The sequence below is a fragment of the Danio aesculapii genome, chromosome 12, assembly GCF_903798145.1.
Source record: "Danio aesculapii chromosome 12, fDanAes4.1, whole genome shotgun sequence".
NCBI classification, from domain to species: domain Eukaryota; kingdom Metazoa; phylum Chordata; class Actinopteri; order Cypriniformes; family Danionidae; genus Danio; species Danio aesculapii.
The window spans coordinates 50,877,132-50,896,026 of NC_079446.1; the positions used below are offsets into that span (position 1 = coordinate 50,877,132).

At 35.0% G+C, this 18,895-nt stretch overlaps 1 protein-coding gene across 3 annotated transcripts in view; it reads left to right on the plus strand.

Moving 5' to 3' along the window:
* The first annotated feature begins 4,337 nt into the window (after positions 1–4,337).
* The window catches only part of LOC130238780 (zinc finger MIZ domain-containing protein 1-like), a 30,822-nt gene continuing 16,264 nt past the window's right edge, over positions 4,338–18,895 (plus strand). For 2 of the 3 annotated variants that reach the window (XM_056469888.1, XM_056469886.1), the window contains exons 1-2: positions 4,338–4,425; positions 9,994–10,065. The gene's annotated coding sequence lies outside the window, so the exon portion shown is untranslated. Of the gene's footprint in view, positions 4,555–9,993; positions 10,066–18,895 lie in introns of all 3 variants that reach the window. The other variant, XM_056469887.1, reaches the window with a different exon arrangement.

Sequence of the window (18,895 nt, forward strand, 5' to 3'; positions counted from 1 at the left end):
GTAGTGTGTGTGTATCTGCACATGTGTTTCTCTGTGAGTGTGTGTGTGTGTTTGTATGTATCTGAGTGTGGTTGAATCTGTGTGTGTGTATGTGTGTGCATTTGAGTGTGTGCGTATCTGTGTGTGTGTTTATATATGTGTCTGAGTGTGTGTGCGTATCTGTGTGTGTGTGTGTTTATGTATGTATCTGTGTGTGTGTGCATTTGTATGTACAGTGCTTCTGTGTGTGTGAAGAAAACATCAATTTTTGTGTGTGTGTGTGTGTGTGTGTGCGTGTGTGTGTGTGTGTGTGTGTGTGTGTCTGAGTAGTGTGTCATTAATTGATGGAGATCATGTGATTTGATTGGCTGTTTCTGAATCCACGTGTTTAAATCTGCTCGGCCACACCTGAGCGCAAACACACACCTGTGCTTCTAAAGATGGAGCTGCATATGCAAATCATATGTTAATCTGAACCAGCCAAAGCATTTAAAGGGCCAGAGCATGCTAAAATCAATATCATGTGAATTCAGTCATGTAAAAGCTCAGGCTTAAGCTCAAATAGCAGCGATTTGAGACGTCTTGCATCTTCAGACATCTGAACGAAGGTTCTGGGCGGGCATGTGTGTGTTTGTGTCCATAAACCCCCAGGGCTGTGTGGTGTGTGTGTGTGTGTGTTTTGCATATGTGAAGATAGCAGAAAGGCTGCATGTGCAGATAAGTGGAGACAGGCAGAAATCAATGCAGATGCTGACCTTTAACACAACTCCTGACCCTCATTGTTGTCTCACACACACAAACACATACACACACACACACACACACACACACATACACACACACACGTATCCATACATATACACCATATGTGTTTGAGTGAGTGACAGTTTTTTTGTCTCTGTGTGTGTGTGTGTGCGTGTGTGTGCGTGTGTGTGCGTGTGTGTGTGTGTGTGTGTGTGTGTGAATGACTTTGTTTTGTGTATGTATGTCTGTCTGTCTGTATGTGTGTGTTTGTTTAAGTGAGTTTGTGAGTGAGTGACTTTGTGTCTATGTATATGTGTGTGTGATTGCTTTTTGTGTGTGTGAGAGACTTTGTGTGATATATATTAATTGCATAACGATCAGGAACAAATATAAATATATAAAATATGAAACACAAACTAATACAACAATAAGCAAAAAAAAATAAAAAATTAAATTACACAAAGTATAGAGTACAGCATTTCTACATCCAATGATTGTACGAATTGACAGGGGAATCAATAAGTGTCATAATAATTGATGCATGTCTCTTTTTATTTGCTTTTCAACAATTTTACAGTATAAATTAAGTCAAACTCGATACAAAAAACTGTTAATGTAGGAGATGATTTAGCAAATCTCTGTTTGTGTATGTAAAACTTTACCAATAAAATAAAGAGATTAAAGATATATTCAAGACATTTGTTGGATTTGTTTTCATAATAAAAATTATATAAAATAAAATAATAACTAAGTTTTGTCCTTTTAAAAATATAGGTGGCTAGATTCTTCCCGAAATGCTTTACAATGCTGCATTCAAAAAACAAAGACAAAGGCTCTCTTTATCCACATCGCAGAAACCACAGATATCCTCTATTTCAATGTACTTTGATCAAAACGACTTTACTGGGTAAACTGTGTTTAATATTTTAAAATGGATTTCCTTAATTTAGGTATTAATTGTGAATTTGAAGGGAGTTAACCAGACTCTTTTCCAATTAATATTAACTATAATAGAGCTCCAGAAAGATTTGCCTCTAGGATTAATTTGATTTTGCTTCTGAAAAACGGATACGTTTACGGATATGTTTGTTAGTACATTGTTTTATAAGTCAACTCAACACCTTCTAAATGCAGTTTTGGGTTTACAGCAGATAGAGAATTATAGAAATATGATTATTAACAAGTTGAATAATTTGTACAGATTTAATAACTGAATTAAATTCTCTAAACTCTCCAAATTCCACCAACAGGCTCTTCTTGCTTGTCTGTTACTGTCACGATTTTTCTCCTCACAGCTCCTTTAGTTGGAATAATGGTAATATAACCTCTCCAAATAAATCTTTCTTCTTAGTAAATTGGTTTAATAGAGACATTAATTATCTTTTAAAACTTGTTGACAGTTCCGGGAATATTCTATCGTATGAACAATTCATGTCTACTCACAAGTTCCCAATATTGTTTAGAGAGATCGAGATATCGTGTGTGTGTGTGTGTGTATGTGACGTCACCGCTCTCAGACGGGCTGCTGCTGCCGCGGATCTCAAACACGTTCTTTACTGTGAGTTTTACACCGGAGACCCGCAAAACACGGAGCCGGAGCTCACATCAGGAACAGCAACTCTACACACATAATGCACAATAATAATAGATATTAATGAGACACTATTGTGATTTTTTAATAATAGTTGGAATTGTTTTAATTATAGTTATTTTAATTTTAGTCACATAGTTGTGTTTATATGTATTTTTTAGTTGTTTGTTTTAATTCGTACAATCAAAATTGTAGTTTTGATTTTTTTAGTACATTAATTAAATGAAAATGAAAAATAATTTCTTTGCAAATTGCTGACATACTCTTGTTAAATATTTAATTTCAATTTTAATGTTTATATATATATATATAGTTTTTTTAATTTTGCATAATTCATGTTATGAAAACTTGTAATGTAATCAATACGTATATGTATAATAAAATTAGATATGTGTGTGTGTGTGTGTGTGTGTGTGTTGTGATCACCAGCGATCTAGCGGCTGCAGATTGCTGGTAAACGCACAGTTCACCAAAGAACTACAAATCCACCAGTATATGGACTACAAGTTCCAGTCATGCACCACTCACACACACCTGTTCTTCATTCCGTTGATTTCACACACAGCTGGGAGCATGAGCTGATTACATGGACTCTATACACAGCACACACGCACACCTCTTTGCTGAGTCTTGTTATACTGTTTGTGAACATTACAACGCATTTTTCTTGCCTTCCGTGTTTGAACCTTGCTTTGCTTTGTTTTGGTTTGTTTTGACCATCCACCTGATTATTGACCATGACTCTGGATTGCCCGTATACATCTGTTTGTTCCTATATTGACCATTGCTTGCCTGAATATTCTCAATAAACCTGTGTTTGGATCCGCACTCCTTTGTCAGCGTCCACCTCACATTACAGTGTGTGTGTGTGTGTGTGTGAGAGAGAGAGAGAGAGTTTACGCAGCATATTGAAGTAATCAATTCCTTAATTGTGCAAATAAGTGCTAAAAAGCAATTTAGACACTTTTGTTTGTGGTTTTGCAACCATTGCACATTATGGCAATATGTTTTACTATTAATGTGTCCCAATGTGTCATTATGCTAATTAGTTATAGTAAAACACGATATTAAATGTTGATGCTGTAATTAAATTATTGTTTGTGCACACCACATTTATATTTAATATCAATACAGAAGATGAAAGATTTAATAGCAGCTGGTGAATGTATATATGTAGGTTACTGTAGTAATACAGCAGCTACACTTGCACAATCTGGGTCATTATACACTCAACAACCCAGAAGTATTTGGTCTGGATCTATTAGTCCAAAAGTAGTAATATTTGAACTGTGATCCTCAGTTTTTGTTAGATTAGTTGATCAGTTTTGTCTTTGGTACTGACTAATCTCATGTATCTGCACAGATATATTACTGTAAAGCATCCTGGACAGAACATTACTGTAAGAGAGAGACCTGAGGTCTGTGAGGAGTCAAGTCATTCATGTATTTCTGAGTATATTACATAAATCAATTAAATAAATAACTAAATAAACAAACTAAATGAATTAAATGAGCTGAATCAATAAATAAACGAATAAATTTAATGAATTTAACAATTAAATAAACGAAATAAATAAATGAATTCAATAAATAAATAAATGAACAAAATAATTAAATAAAACAAATGAATTAACTAAATAAATAAAGCAAATAATAAATAAACCAAATAAAACAAACAAATAAATAAAAAAAATACATTAATTCATTCATTTTCTTTTTGGCTTAGTCCCTTTATTAATCAGGGGTCACCACAGCGGAATGAACCGCCGACTTATGCAGCATATGTTTTACACAGCAGATTCCCTTCCAGCTGCAACCCAACACTGGGAAACTCCCATAAATAAAATAAAATATAAACACTATTAATTAACGAACATGTAGTATAAATGCATTAAATAAATAAACAAGCAAAGTAAATGAATAAGCCGAAGAAATAAACAAGCAAATGCATTTGGCTTGTTTCCGCCAGATTACCGGATCCACTGCTCCGCTCCGCGTTTTGTGATCGGCGGATCTGTGTGTAATGTGACTCTGGATCATGAAGCAGCAGCACTACAGACTCCAGCAGCAGCACCGGACACCGGCACTCTTCCACCGGCGGGATTTACCCGGTAAGAGCTCTCCTGCTTCCTCCAGCCGCGTTAATAAGGCTTTAATGCCGGTTTCTGGATCCACTTTAGTCAAAGAGTTTGTGTATCTTCATCCCGCGGGAACGGACCGGGACTCCCAGCGATCCGAAGGTGCGCGCTCCGGGATTTCTTTAATTATTATATGTATATATATTTGTGTATACTGAATATTTAACAAAACGGTGCAATTATGACATGCAAATCATAACAGAATAAAAGTTAAAATAATAATAATAATACAATGTAAATAATATAGAAGTTTATACATTAATATTTACATTAGTAGTTTAGGTGTTTGCGTATATAGTCATAATTCTGGTTGCTTTTTGACTTAGAAGTTCTTTAATATATATATTATAAATAAATATTTAAGTATTCAAGCAACGTGCTGTGATTCGGATTATTACTTAATTAATTTCTGAATATTCAATTCAATTCAATTCAATTCAATTCCCCTTTATTTGTATAGCGCTTATACAATGTAGATTGTGGCAAAGCAGCTTCACATAAAAGCTCACAGTAAATAGGAACAGTGTAGTTCAGTTTGTAGTGTTTAAGTTCAGTTGAGCTGAGTTCAGTGTGGTTTAATAATCACTACTGAGAGTCCAAATACTGAAGAGCAAATCCAACGATGCGCAGCTCTACAGATCCCGAAACATGCAAGCCAGTATTAATTGCTTTAAATTAATTGATTTGTCTTTGGAGTAGTTACTGCTTGTTTTCGGGAGTTTCACACACACATGGCTGAGTTTATTCCATTCATAAAATCCCGCATGTTTTGCTGCTGTTTGTTTATTGTTTACATTCATACTTTAAAATTCATTCATTCATTTTCTTTTCGGCTTAGTCCCTTTATTAATCTGGGGTCACCACAGTGGAATGAACCGCCAACTATTCCAGCATATGTTATACGCAGCGGATGCCCTTCCAGCTACAACTACTTTAAAATTAAAGTCCTCAAATATGCATAGTTTAGTTGAATTTAAATTTAACATTTACAGTTTCTTTAACTTTCTAAAACTATATATTAATTTAATGGCGTAATTCGAATTTTCAAGTGTATAAATATTATAATCCTTAGTTTTATTGACAAAAAAGTGTGTGCATTGTACATTTTTAATATTCGCTTGAACTTACTAGTTATCAAAAATATTATATTAATATATTAGTCAGTGTAAACGATTAATCCAAATTTGGGGCAGCACAGTCGCTTCACAGCAAGAAGGTTACTGGTTCGAGCCTCGGCTGGGTCATGAGGCGTTTCTGCGTGGAGATTGCATGTTCTCCCCGTACTGCCGTGGGTTTCCTCCGGGTAGCAGTAGCACGTGTGTGTGTGTGTGTAGACGTTTCCTCTGTGGTGATGTAATGCTGTTTGTCTCTGGTGAACTTCTGAAAACAAGCGCTTGTGTTTGTGTGACGCAGCCGGAGTGTGTGTTCAGTGTGTGAGTCAGGAGAAAAACACTCGAAACAAGCAGCGGTCTGAGTTTCAGTGCTCGTGTGTGTGTGTGAATGAGTGAGTGATGAATGGATGGAGGGAGGGAGGTGTTGGAGAGATCTGGAATCTGAGAAAGGGAGAAAGAGACTTTACCTTCCCATTACACGCTAATGCATCACACACGCGCACACACACACACACACACACACACACACTGCTCTCTTCAGGTCTGTAAGGAATAATAGATGCTGAGATGATTGAAAGAAAAGGTGTTGTAAATCTCACGTTACAGATAATAAATGCTATACTTGCTAAAATCACCATATTTCTTACACTAGTGCAGGGGTGTCCACACTCAGTCCTGGAGGGCCGGTGTGCTGGAGAGCTCCAACTCTAATCAAACACACCTGAAGCAGCTAATCAAGCTCTTACTAGATACACAGTAGACCAGGCGTGACCAACCCTGTTCCTGGAGATCGACCTTCCTGCAGATTTCAGTTGCAGCCCATATCAAACACACCTGCCTGTAATTATCAAGTGCTGTTCAGTGATGATTAATTGGTTCAGGTGTGTTTGATCTGGGCTGGAGCTGAACTTTGCTGGTAGGTCGATCTCCAGGAACAGGGTTGAGCACCACTGCTCTAGAAGCTTCCTGCATGTGTGTTGAAGCAAGTTGGAGCTAAACCAAAGAGCTTAGAATGACCAAGAGGCGACACTCAATAGAACGTTCCATTGCAGCAGCAGCGCTCAGCGATTCCACCATTCTGGAGTGAAAGCGATCGTCCGTCCATTAGATCTTATTGCTGTCGCGATGGCAAGCAGCTGCTTTATGTTTTATTTATTCATTTAAAAAGTGCTTTAAAGCTGAAATACAACCTGAAAGACGACAATACAACGCTTACTATCACAATCATGAGCACTTTTAATAGTTTATTTTACAGACTTAATGTTTAATATATCAATTATACTTGTTTTCTTGAAACTGAAATGACTTTAAATGACTTTAATTTAATAGTTTACTCACTGGTATAATATAAATGAATACTGACATGTTCAATTAAATTAACATGACTTTCAAAATGGGATGTTGATAACAGATAACAGTACTTTTGTTGGAGTATTATATTATAATAGTATTTGTCTATTAAAAAAAGACTAATAATGTTTTTATTTAAAAGGCTACTATCTCCAAATGTATTTATATTTATTCATGATCTTTAATGCGGGAGGCCACACAAGCTACCAGATAATGGAGGTTTTGTTGTGTATACTCACTTTTGCTTCACCCTAATTTGAGTAAAACAAAACAAAAGTAATTAAGTTATTTTGTTAACCTTACTCTTGTGTTATTTGTGAAACAGATATTTTACATATCAGTGTAACGAGGAGGCTGACCCTACTGAAAAAACAGCTTAAACCAGCCTAGGCTGGTTGGCTGGTTTTAGCTGGTTGACCAGCCTGGTTTTTGGGAGATGACCAGCTAAAACCAGCTTGACCAGCCTAGGCAGGCTGGGAGCACTGCCAAAACCAGCTCTGTCCAGATTAAACCAGGCTGGAAATGGCCAAAGCTGGTTTAAGATGGATTTTTCAGCAGGGGAGGTTTTGTTTGAATCCATGTGCGGAAGTTTATTAAAAGGGTGAGACAGAGACATCAGCAAATTAACAGGCAAATAGTCAGTAACAGGAAAGCGGTCCAAACCAAGCGACAAGCAAAGGGGCAAATCCAGAAGACGTAGTAATAATGCAGGCAGAGGATCAGTGCAACAACAATCAGTCCAAAACAGATCAGAAGGGCAAGGACAGAGAACGTACGTGGTCAAGGCAGGCTGGGTCAAACACAGGAATGCAGTCAAGAAAGTCACTAGGAACAACGCTTGGTACGACAGGTGAAGCTACGGTCACACCGGGCTTTGTGTGTGCGAAATTCTGTCGTACTGCGCTCTGAAAAGGGGCGGGATTAAACAAGATGATTAGATATTTTAAAAAGCCAGCGATTGCTCCATGTTTAAAATTTCTGTCCAGAGAGGTCCTGTTTTGATCCTCGATTGGTCTCACGCAGTCAAGTGATGCGATTTCGCAGGTCAGAATTCACCAAGCTTGAACTTTGCACCTCAGCGACGTGCGAAACTTAACGCATGACCCTGCGTTTCTGGTCTGACGCATTCCCGTGCGTATGAATGGAAGTTTATGGGGAGAAAAGTCAAGTGTGACCGCAGCTTCAACTGGCAATACTTCGCAAAGAAGCATGGCGTGAGCACTCACTGAAATACAGCACAAACAGGAAGTAGCCGCAGAGGGAGCGGAGCTGAGTCAGTAGTTGGGCGAGGGCTCCCTCTGCTGGCGTGGCGTTACAATCAGATGTATTAAACTTAGTCTTGTCAACGTTGTGGAAATTGTCTGTTTTTATTGGGATATTGTTTTAAAATGTTAAAAATCAAAGCAGATGTACTCATTTTAACTCACTGTAATTCATTCATGCTGCATCCCAATTGGCATACTTATACTACACCCTAAAGTATGTACTTTTTTTTGTGAAGGAAACGTACACACTTTTGAGTGTGTAACAGACGAGTATGCAAGCTTTGGGACATTCTACTTCCTGTTTAACAGATCGTTGTGTTATCTTAGTTACGCCCGCTGTCAATCATCCACACATCATCCACATTTCTGTTGTATTTAATATCCTCCATTACTGGAGAAGCAGCAGCAACAGGTTAATCTCCCATTCACGAGTCTTTCATGCAGAGGCATCTCCTCAGGTCTTTGGGTAATTCGGCATTCAGATGTTTTGACGTCCAAACACATCTTTATATAAGTTGAGTATTGTTGTTGCAGATGAAATATAACACAGATAATGCTATTTAAACATGTTCCAGTGGGCTAGATATTGACTAACAGTCATTCAAACATCTTTCCCGAAGCCTCTCTACTTGACTCTTGGTCTCGCGCGTCCATGTTTGTAGTTTATTTACACTTTTTTCACATGTGTTTGTAGTTCTGATCGCATTCCTGTCCAACGTGCAATGTATTGTGGGGAATATCAGCGGTTAGAGTATGGACCTTTCAACGCTTAACATTTTTACCGGAAATAACAAACCATCCGGGAGCCTCTGGCATACTCTTTTCAACATACTATGGTTTGGGACATACTAATTATATTTTCAAATACTATTTAGGAAGCATAGTATGCGGATTGGGACGCAGCATCTGTCTGGTGTTAGTTATCCGTGCTGTTTTCCTATTGGAATTTTCATTCCAAAATGGCTGCTGCCTGACACTAGCGGCATCCAGTGGCTGTTTCCCAAATAGAGTGTCGACTCTTGGTGATTCTATGCTCCTTGGATAAACTCAGAAGGACACCGGCCCTCCAGGACTGAGTTTGGACACCCCTGCACTAATGCATGACAATAAACAGAATGCATTTTTTATTATTATGTTTATTGGATTTTCAGGATAATACAGACACAACAAAACGTCTTCAAAAGACACGCAAAGATAACATCAACGGAAAGAAAAAATGCTCAGATTACATATAAAACAGGACTACCCCACATAAAACAGATCAGATAAAGGGCTATTGCTTATTTCTCAGATAATAATACAGTTAGGCTGCACGGTAGCGCAGTGAGTAGCACTATCGCCTCACAGCAAGAAGGTCGCTGGTTCGAGTCTCACCTGGGTCAGTTGGTGTTTCTGTGTGGAGTTTGCATGTTCTCCCCGTGTTGGTTTGTGTGTGTGTGTGTGTGTGTGTGTGTGTGTGTGTGTGTGTGTGTGTGTGTGTGTGTGTGTGTGTGTGTGTGTGAGCAGCAGGTCAGACTGCAGTTCTCATCTGTGCTAAAACACGTCTGCAGGAGACTCTAAAAATAATCTCTGACAGAGAGACAGATGGAGACACACACACACACACACACACACACACACACAGAAAAACATGCACACAATGCATTAATGTATTTCTATTTGAAATGTTTAAACTGTGACGAATGAAAATAATGTCAAAGTCTAAACATGCAAATTAATGAGCATGCGCATAAACATGCATAATGAACAATGTGCATTCCTAGTAGTCTTTAGGTGATGTCGTTAGCCAATAACAGCTTGCGGTTTTCTTTTAGGTCAGATGATCAGCTGATGGACCGGTAGCATATATTCCTGTTCAGTCCTGTGGACGCAGAACACACACACAGGTACGGATCCTTAATGAAGCAGGGTGAGTGTGTGGCTGTGTGAAATCTGGAAAAAAGTGACACTGCAATAATTAGTTTCTCACAGTATTTCCTCTAATATTTGTTCTTCTGGAGAAAGTCTTATTAGTTTTATTTCAGCTAGAATAAAAGCAGTTTTTAATAGTTTTAAAGCCATTTTAAGGTCAATATTATTAGCTCCTTCAGCAATATTAGTGTTGGATTGTCTCCAGAATAAACCACTGTTATACAATGACTTGCCTAATTACCCTAACTTTACCTTACCTTTACTCTCCCTCAAGTGGTTATAAACCTTCATGAGTTTCTTTCTTCTGTTGAATACAAAAGAAGATATTTAGAAGAATGCTGGAAGTAAATGGTTTTCAGCATTTTTCTAAACATCTTCTTTTGTATTTAATAAAAGAAAGAAACTGATGAAGGTTTATAACCACTTGAGGGAGAGTAAAGAGTGAGTACATGTTCATTATTGGGTGAACTGACCCTTTAACATCAGGTGGAACTGAACTGGAGCATGTGTATATATTGCAACACATGATTGTGTGTCTGTTTGCCTAAGTTGACACATGACTCACTGGGTTTGTGTGTGTGTGTATCTGCAGCTGGTGATGTGTTTTATCTAGTATAATAGACTGTGTGTGTGTGATCTGCGCAGTGAGAACAGTGTGTTATTGTTGAGTGTGTGAACAGTGAATATTGTGTCATCCACCATTTTCTTTCCTAACACACACACTCCTGCTGTTATGATGCATGTTATTGCTGGAGGGAAAATCAGCTGGAAGCTAAACATGTAATGCAGTCATTCCACATGTTTCTCAGCAGTAAAGTCAGCATAGATGGTAAACTCAGAGCGCAGTGAACGGAAGAGTACAACAAATCATTTATTTACAATCCTACTGTAAATAATACAAATAAAACCTCCACGATGGTGTTTCCATGACAGGGTATTTGAATATGCAAATTGATCAGTAAGATGGTGTAAATGAATGTGTGAATTGTTCAGTGTGATGGTATATAATTATGCAAATTGTTCATTAAGGTGGTGTATATGAATACAAATCGTTCAGTGTGATGGAATATGAATATGCAAATTGTTCAGTGTGATGGTTTCTGAATATCCAAATCGTTCATTAAGATGGTGTATATGATTATGCATATTGTTCAGTAAGATGGTTTATATAAATATGCAAATTGTTCAGTGAGATGGTTTATCCATATGCAAATTGTTCAGTGAGGTGGTGTATATGAATATGCAAATTTATTCAGTGTGATGGTTTATCCATAAGCGAATTATTCAGTGTGATGGTTTATCCATATGCAAATTGTTCAGTGAGATGGTGTATATGAATTCGCATATTCTTATACACAATCTCACTGAAAAATTTGCATATTCATAAACATCATCACACTGAACAATTTGCATATGGATAAACCTCATTGTTCAGTGAGATGGTGTATATGAATATGCGAATCGTTCAGTGTGATGGTTTATATGAATATGGAAATTGTTCACTGAGATGGTGTATATGACTATGCAAATTGTTGGTATATGAGTATGCGAATCGTTCAGTGTGATGGTTTATCCATATGCAAATTATTCAGTGTGATGGTGTATGTGAATATGCAAATTGGTCAGTGAGTAGTGTATATGAATATGCGAATCGTTCAGTGTGATGGTTCATCCATATGCGAATTATTCAGTGTGATGGTGTATGTGAATATGCAAATTGGTCAGTGAGTAGTGTATATGAATATGCAAATCATTCAGTGTGATGGTTTATCCATATGCGAATTATTCAGTGTGAGGGTGTATGTGAATATGCAAATTGTTCAATGTGATGGTGTATATGAATATGCGAATCGTTCAGTGTGATGGTTCATCCATAAGCGAATTATTCAGTGTGATGGTTTATCCATATGCGAATTGTTCAATGTGATGGTGTATATGAATATGCAAATCATTCAGTGTGATGGTTTATCCATAAGCAAATTGTTCAGTGTGATGGTGTATATGAATATGCGAATCGTTGAGTGAGATGGTGTCTATGAATATGCAAATCGTTCTGTGTGATGGTTTATATGAATATACAAATTGTTCAGTGTGATGGTGTTTATGAATATGCAAATCGTTCAGTTAGATGGTGTTTATGAATATGCAAATCGTTCAGTGTGATGGTGTCTATGAATATGCAAATCGTTCAGTGTGATGGTTTATATGAATATACAAATTGTTCAGTGTGATGGTTTATATGAATATACAAATTGTTCAGTGTGATGGTGTTTATGAATATGCAAATCATTCAGTGTGATGGTGTCTATGAATATGCAAATCGTTCAGTTATATGGTGTTTATGAATATGCAAATCGTTCAGTGTGATGGTGTCTATGAATATGCAAATCGTTTAGTGTGATGGTTTATATGAATATACAAATTGTTCAGTGTGATGGTGTTTATGAATATGCAAATCGTTCAGTGAGATGGTTTATGCATATGTAAATTGGTCAGTGAGATGGTGTATATAAATATGCAAATTGTTCAGCATGATTGTATATGAATATGCAAATTCTTCATTAAGATGGTGCATATGAATGTGTGTATTGTTCAGTGTTATGTGATGTGAATATGCACATTTTTCAGTGAGATGGTGTATAAGAATTGTTCAGTGTGATGAGATGTGAATATGCAAATTGTTTAGTAAGATGGTGTATATGAATATGCAAATTGTTTAGTAAGATGGTGTATATGAATATGCAAATTGTTCAGTAAGATAGTATATGTGAATATGTAAATTGTTAAGTGTGATGGTATATGAATATGCAAATTGTTTATTGAGATGGTGTAAATAAATGTGTGTATCATTCAGTGTGACGGTGTGTGAATGTGCAAATTGTTCATTATGATAGTGTATGAATCTGAGTGGTTCAGTGTGATGCCATAATAATATGTAAATCATCAAGTATTATTTTGTTTGATTGTGCAAATCATTTGGTATGATGGAGTGTGAACATGCAAATTGAGTATGATGGTATACGAATATGCAAATAGTTCAGTGAGATGGTGTAAATGAATGTGCGATTTGTGAATTAAAACATGTTTATGTTTAAACATAACATAACATTAAAACAACACATTAATGCATCAAACCACACGTGAACAATCTGAAATGTTTTCCTCTGTTTAAGCTGTACTTCCAAAAATCATGTGTTATTGTTGCAGTGCGAGTGTATTTCTGCGGTTGCGGTTCAGATGTGTGTGTGTGTGTGTGTGTGTGTGTGTGTTCCTCCCTCAGCAGTTCCTGTGTGCGCCTGTAAAACTCTACAGGAAAGGCCTCATTTCCGAAGGCTGATGTGAATCAGAGGGAAACGTTTGGCTCATTCAGCTTTCAGACACACTGAACTCAATGAATGTTTCAGAACACAGACAACACACACTGCTTTCTTCCAGATGTTTGTGTTTATTTGGTGGTGCTTGACAAACTGTCTGAGAATCCTGAGTCATTCGGTAATGTAAATCAATCACTTTGATGGTGTATGAATATGCAAATTATCCAGTTTGATGGTGTATAAATATCACTCAGTGTCATTTTATATGAATAGGCAAATCATTTTACATATATATATATATATGTGTATATATATAATTTCCAATATTGAAAATTAGAATATGAAATATATTTATTATTATATATTAATATCTAGAATATGTTTATTATCTTAATTAGAATAAAAATATATATCAGAAATCAAATTTGACTTTTCTTTCTTGTCTTTTTTTGTCTAATTCTTATTTAATTTCTTTACGTTTTTGTTTTATTTTAATTTATCAGATGCAGATCATTCATTTAATTGCAAATTTTTCATTATGTTGCTGTATGAATATCCTTCAGTATCGTTTTATATGAATATGCAAATCATTCTGCTTCTTTTTACATAAATAAATGAGTCATTTAGTATGATGAATGTGAATATGCAAATCATTCAGTATATGAATATTCAAATGGTTAATATTCAAATAATTTGGTATGATTTTGTAGGTGTTATGGTCTGTGAATATGCAAATTGATCATTGTGATGGTGTGCAAATATGCAGTCATTCAGTATGATGGTATGTGAATATGCAAATCATTTGGTACGCTGGTGTATGAATATGCAAATCATTTAGCATGATGGTATATGAATATGCAAATTGATCATTGTGATGGTGTGCAAATATGCAGTCATTCAGTATGATGGTATGTGAATATGCAAATCATTTGGTAAGCTGGTGTATGAATATGCAACTCATTTAGCATGATGGTATATGAATATGCAAATTGTTTAATAAGATGATGTATATGTGAATGTCCGAATTGTTCAATGTGATCGTATATGAATATGCAAATCGTTCAGTGTGATGGTTTATGCATGTGCAAATTGTTTAGTGAGATGGTGTATATGAATATATGAATTGTTGAGTGTTATGGTATATGAATATGCAGATTGTAAGATGGTGCAAATTGTTCAGTTAGATGGTGTATATGAATATGCAAATTGTTCAGTTAGATGGTGTATATGAATATGCAAATTGTTCAGTTAGATGGTTTATATGAATATGCAAATTGTTCAGTTAGATGGTGTATATGAATATGCGAATTGTTCAGTGTGATGGTGTATATGAATATGCAAATTGTTCAGTGAGATGGTGTATATGAATATGCAAATTGTTCAGTTAGATAGTGTATATGAATATGCGAATTGTTAAGTTAGATAGTGTATATGAATATGCGAATTGTTCAGTTAGATAGTGTATATGAATATGCGAATTGTTCAGTTAGATGGTGTATATGAATATGCGAATTGTTCAGTGTGATAGTGTATATGAATATGCGAATTGTTCAGTGTGATAGTGTATATGAATATGCGAATTGTTCAGTGTGATAGTGTATATGAATATGCGAATTGTTCAGTGTGATGGTGTATATGAATATGCAAATTGTTCAGTTAGATGGTGTATATGAATATGCGAATTGTTCAGTTAGATGGTGTATATGAATATGCGAATTGTTAAGTTAGATAGTGTATATGAATATGCGAATTGTTAAGTTAGATAGTGTATATGAATATGCGAATTGTTAAGTTAGATAGTGTATATGAATATGCGAATTGTTAAGTTAGATAGTGTATATGAATATGCGAATTGTTCAGTTAGATAGTGTATATGAATATGCGAATTGTTAAGTTAGATAGTGTATATGAATATGCGAATTGTTCAGTTAGATAGTGTATATGAATATGCGAATTGTTCAGTGTGATAGTGTATATGAATATGCGAATTGTTCAGTGTGATGGTGTATATGAATATGCGAATTGTTCAGTGTGATGGTGTATATGAATATGCAAATTGTTCAGTGAGATGGTGTATATGAATATGCGAATTGTTAAGTTAGATAGTGTATATGAATATGCGAATTGTTCAGTTAGATAGTGTATATGAATATGCGAATTGTTAAGTTAGATAGTGTATATGAATATGCGAATTGTTCAGTGTGATAGTGTATATGAATATGCGAATTGTTCAGTGTGATAGTGTATATGAATATGCGAATTGTTCAGTGTGATAGTGTATATGAATATGCGAATTGTTCAGTGTGATGGTGTATATGAATATGCAAATTTTTCAGTTAGATGGTGTATATGAATATGCGAATTGTTCAGTTAGATGGTGTATATGAATATGCGAATTGTTAAGTTAGATAGTGTATATGAATATGCGAATTGTTAAGTTAGATAGTGTATATGAATATGCGAATTGTTCAGTTAGATAGTGTATATGAATATGCAAATTGTTCAGTGTGATGGTGTATATGAATATGCGAATTGTTCAGTGAGATGGTGTATATGAATATGCAAATTGTTCAGTTAGATGGTTTATATGAATATGCAAATTGTTCAGTTAGATGGTGTATATGAATATGCAAATTGTTCAGTTAGATGGTGTACATGAATATGCAAATTGTTCAGTTAGATGGTGTATATGAATATCAAATTGTTCAGTTAGATGGTGTATATGAATATGCAAATTGTTCAGTTAGATGGTGTATATGAATATGCGAATTGTTCAGTTAGATGGTGTATATGAATATGCGAATTGTTCAGTTAGATGGTGTATATGAATATGCGAATTGTTCAGTTAGATGGTGTATATGAATATGCGAATTGTTCAGTTAGATGGTGTATATGAATATGCGAATTGTTCAGTTAGATGGTGTATATGAATATGCAAATTGTTCAGTTAGATGGTGTATATGAATATGCAAATTGTTCAGTTAGATAGTGTATATGAATATGCGAATTGTTCAGTTAGATGGTGTATATGAATATGCGAATTGTTCAGTTAGATGGTGTATATGAATATGCAAATTGTTCAGTTAGATGGTGTATATGAATATGCAAATTGTTCAGTTAGATAGTGTATATGAATATGCGAATTGTTCAGTTAGATAGTGTATATGAATATGCGAATTGTTCAGTTAGATGGTGTATATGAATATGCGAATTGTTCAGTTAGATGGTGTATATGAATATGCGAATTGTTCAGTTAGATGGTGTATATGAATATCAAATTGTTCAGTTAGATGGTGTATATGAATATGCAAATTGTTCAGTTAGATGGTGTATATGAATATGCGAATTGTTCAGTTAGATGGTGTATATGAATATGCGAATTGTTCAGTTAGATGGTGTATATGAATATCAAATTGTTCAGTTAGATGGTGTATATGAATATCAAATTGTTCAGTTAGATGGTGTATATGAATATGCGAATTGTTCAGTTAGATAGTGTATATGAATATGCGAATTGTTCAGTTAGATGGTGTATATGAATATGCAAATTGTTCAGTTAGATGGTGTATATGAATATGCGAATTGTTCAGTTAGATGGTGTACATGAATATGCAAATTGTTCAGTTAGATGGTGTATATGAATATCAAATTGTTCAGTTAGATGGTGTATATGAATATGCGAATTGTTCAGTTAGATGGTGTATATGAATATGCAAATTGTTCAGTTAGATGGTGTATATGAATATGCAAATTGTTCAGTTAGATAGTGTATATGAATATGCGAATTGTTCAGTTAGATAGTGTATATGAATATGCGAATTGTTCAGTGAGATGGTGTATATGAATATGCGAATTGTTCAGTTAGATGGTGTATATGAATATGCAAATTGTTCAGTGAGATGGTGTATATGAATATGCAAATTGTTCAGTTAGATAGTGTATATGAATATGCAAATTGTTCAGTTAGATGGTGTATATGAATATGCAAATTGTTCAGTTAGATAGTGTATATGAATATGCGAATTGTTCAGTTAGATAGTGTATATGAATATGCAAATTGTTCAGTTAGATGGTGTATATGAATATGCAAATTGTTCAGTTAGATGGTGTATATGAATATGCAAATTGTTCAGTTAGATGGTGTATATGAATATGCAAATTGTTCAGTTAGATGGTGTATATGAATATGCGAATTGTTCAGTTAGATAGTGTATATGAATATGCGAATTGTTCAGTTAGATAGTGTATATGAATATGCGAATTGTTAAGTTAGATAGTGTATATGAATATGCGAATTGTTCAGTTAGATAGTGTATATGAATATGCGAATTGTTCAGTGTGATAGTGTATATGAATATGCGAATTGTTCAGTGTGATAGTGTATATGAATATGCGAATTGTTCAGTGTGATGGTGTATATGAATATGCAAATTGTTCAGTTAGATGGTGTATATGAATATGCGAATTGTTCAGTTAGATGGTGTATATGAATATGCGAATTGTTAAGTTAGATAGTGTATATGAATATGCGAATTGTTAAGTTAGATAGTGTATATGAATATGCGAATTGTTCAGTTAGATAGTGTATATGAATATGCAAATTGTTCAGTGTGATGGTGTATATGAATATGCGAATTGTTCAGTGAGATGGTGTATATGAATATGCAAATTGTTCAGTGAGATGGTGTATATGAATATGCAAATTGTTCAGTTAGATGGTTTATATGAATATGCAAATTGTTCAGTTAGATGGTGTATATGAATATGCAAATTGTTCAGTTAGATGGTGTACATGAATATGCAAATTGTTCAGTTAGATGGTGTATATGAATATCAAATTGTTCAGTTAGATGGTGTATATGAATATGCAAATTGTTCAGTTAGATGGTGTATATGAATATGCGAATTGTTCAGTTAGATGGTGTATATGAATATGCAAATTGTTCAGTTAGATGGTGTATATGAATATGCAAATTGTTCAGTTAGATAGTGTATATGAATATGCGAATTGTTCAGTTAGATGGTGTATATGAATATGCGAATTGTTCAGTTAGATGGTGTATATGAATATGCAAATTGTTCAGTTAGATGGTGTATATGAATATGCAAATTGTTCAGTTAGATAGTGTATATGAATATGCGAATTGTTCAGTTAGATAGTGTATATGAATATGCGAATTGTTAAGTTAGATAGTGTATATGAATATGCGAATTGTTCAGTTAGATGGTGTATATGAATATGCAAATTGTTCAGTTAGATAGTGTATATGAATATGCGAATTGTTCAGTTAGATGGTGTATATGAATATGCGAATTGTTCAGTTAGATGGTGTATATGAATATGCGAATTGTTCAGTTAGATGGTGTATATGAATATCAAATTGTTCAGTTAGATGGTGTATATGAATATGCAAATTGTTCAGTTAGATGGTGTATATGAATATGCGAATTGTTCAGTTAGATGGTGTATATGAATATGCGAATTGTTCAG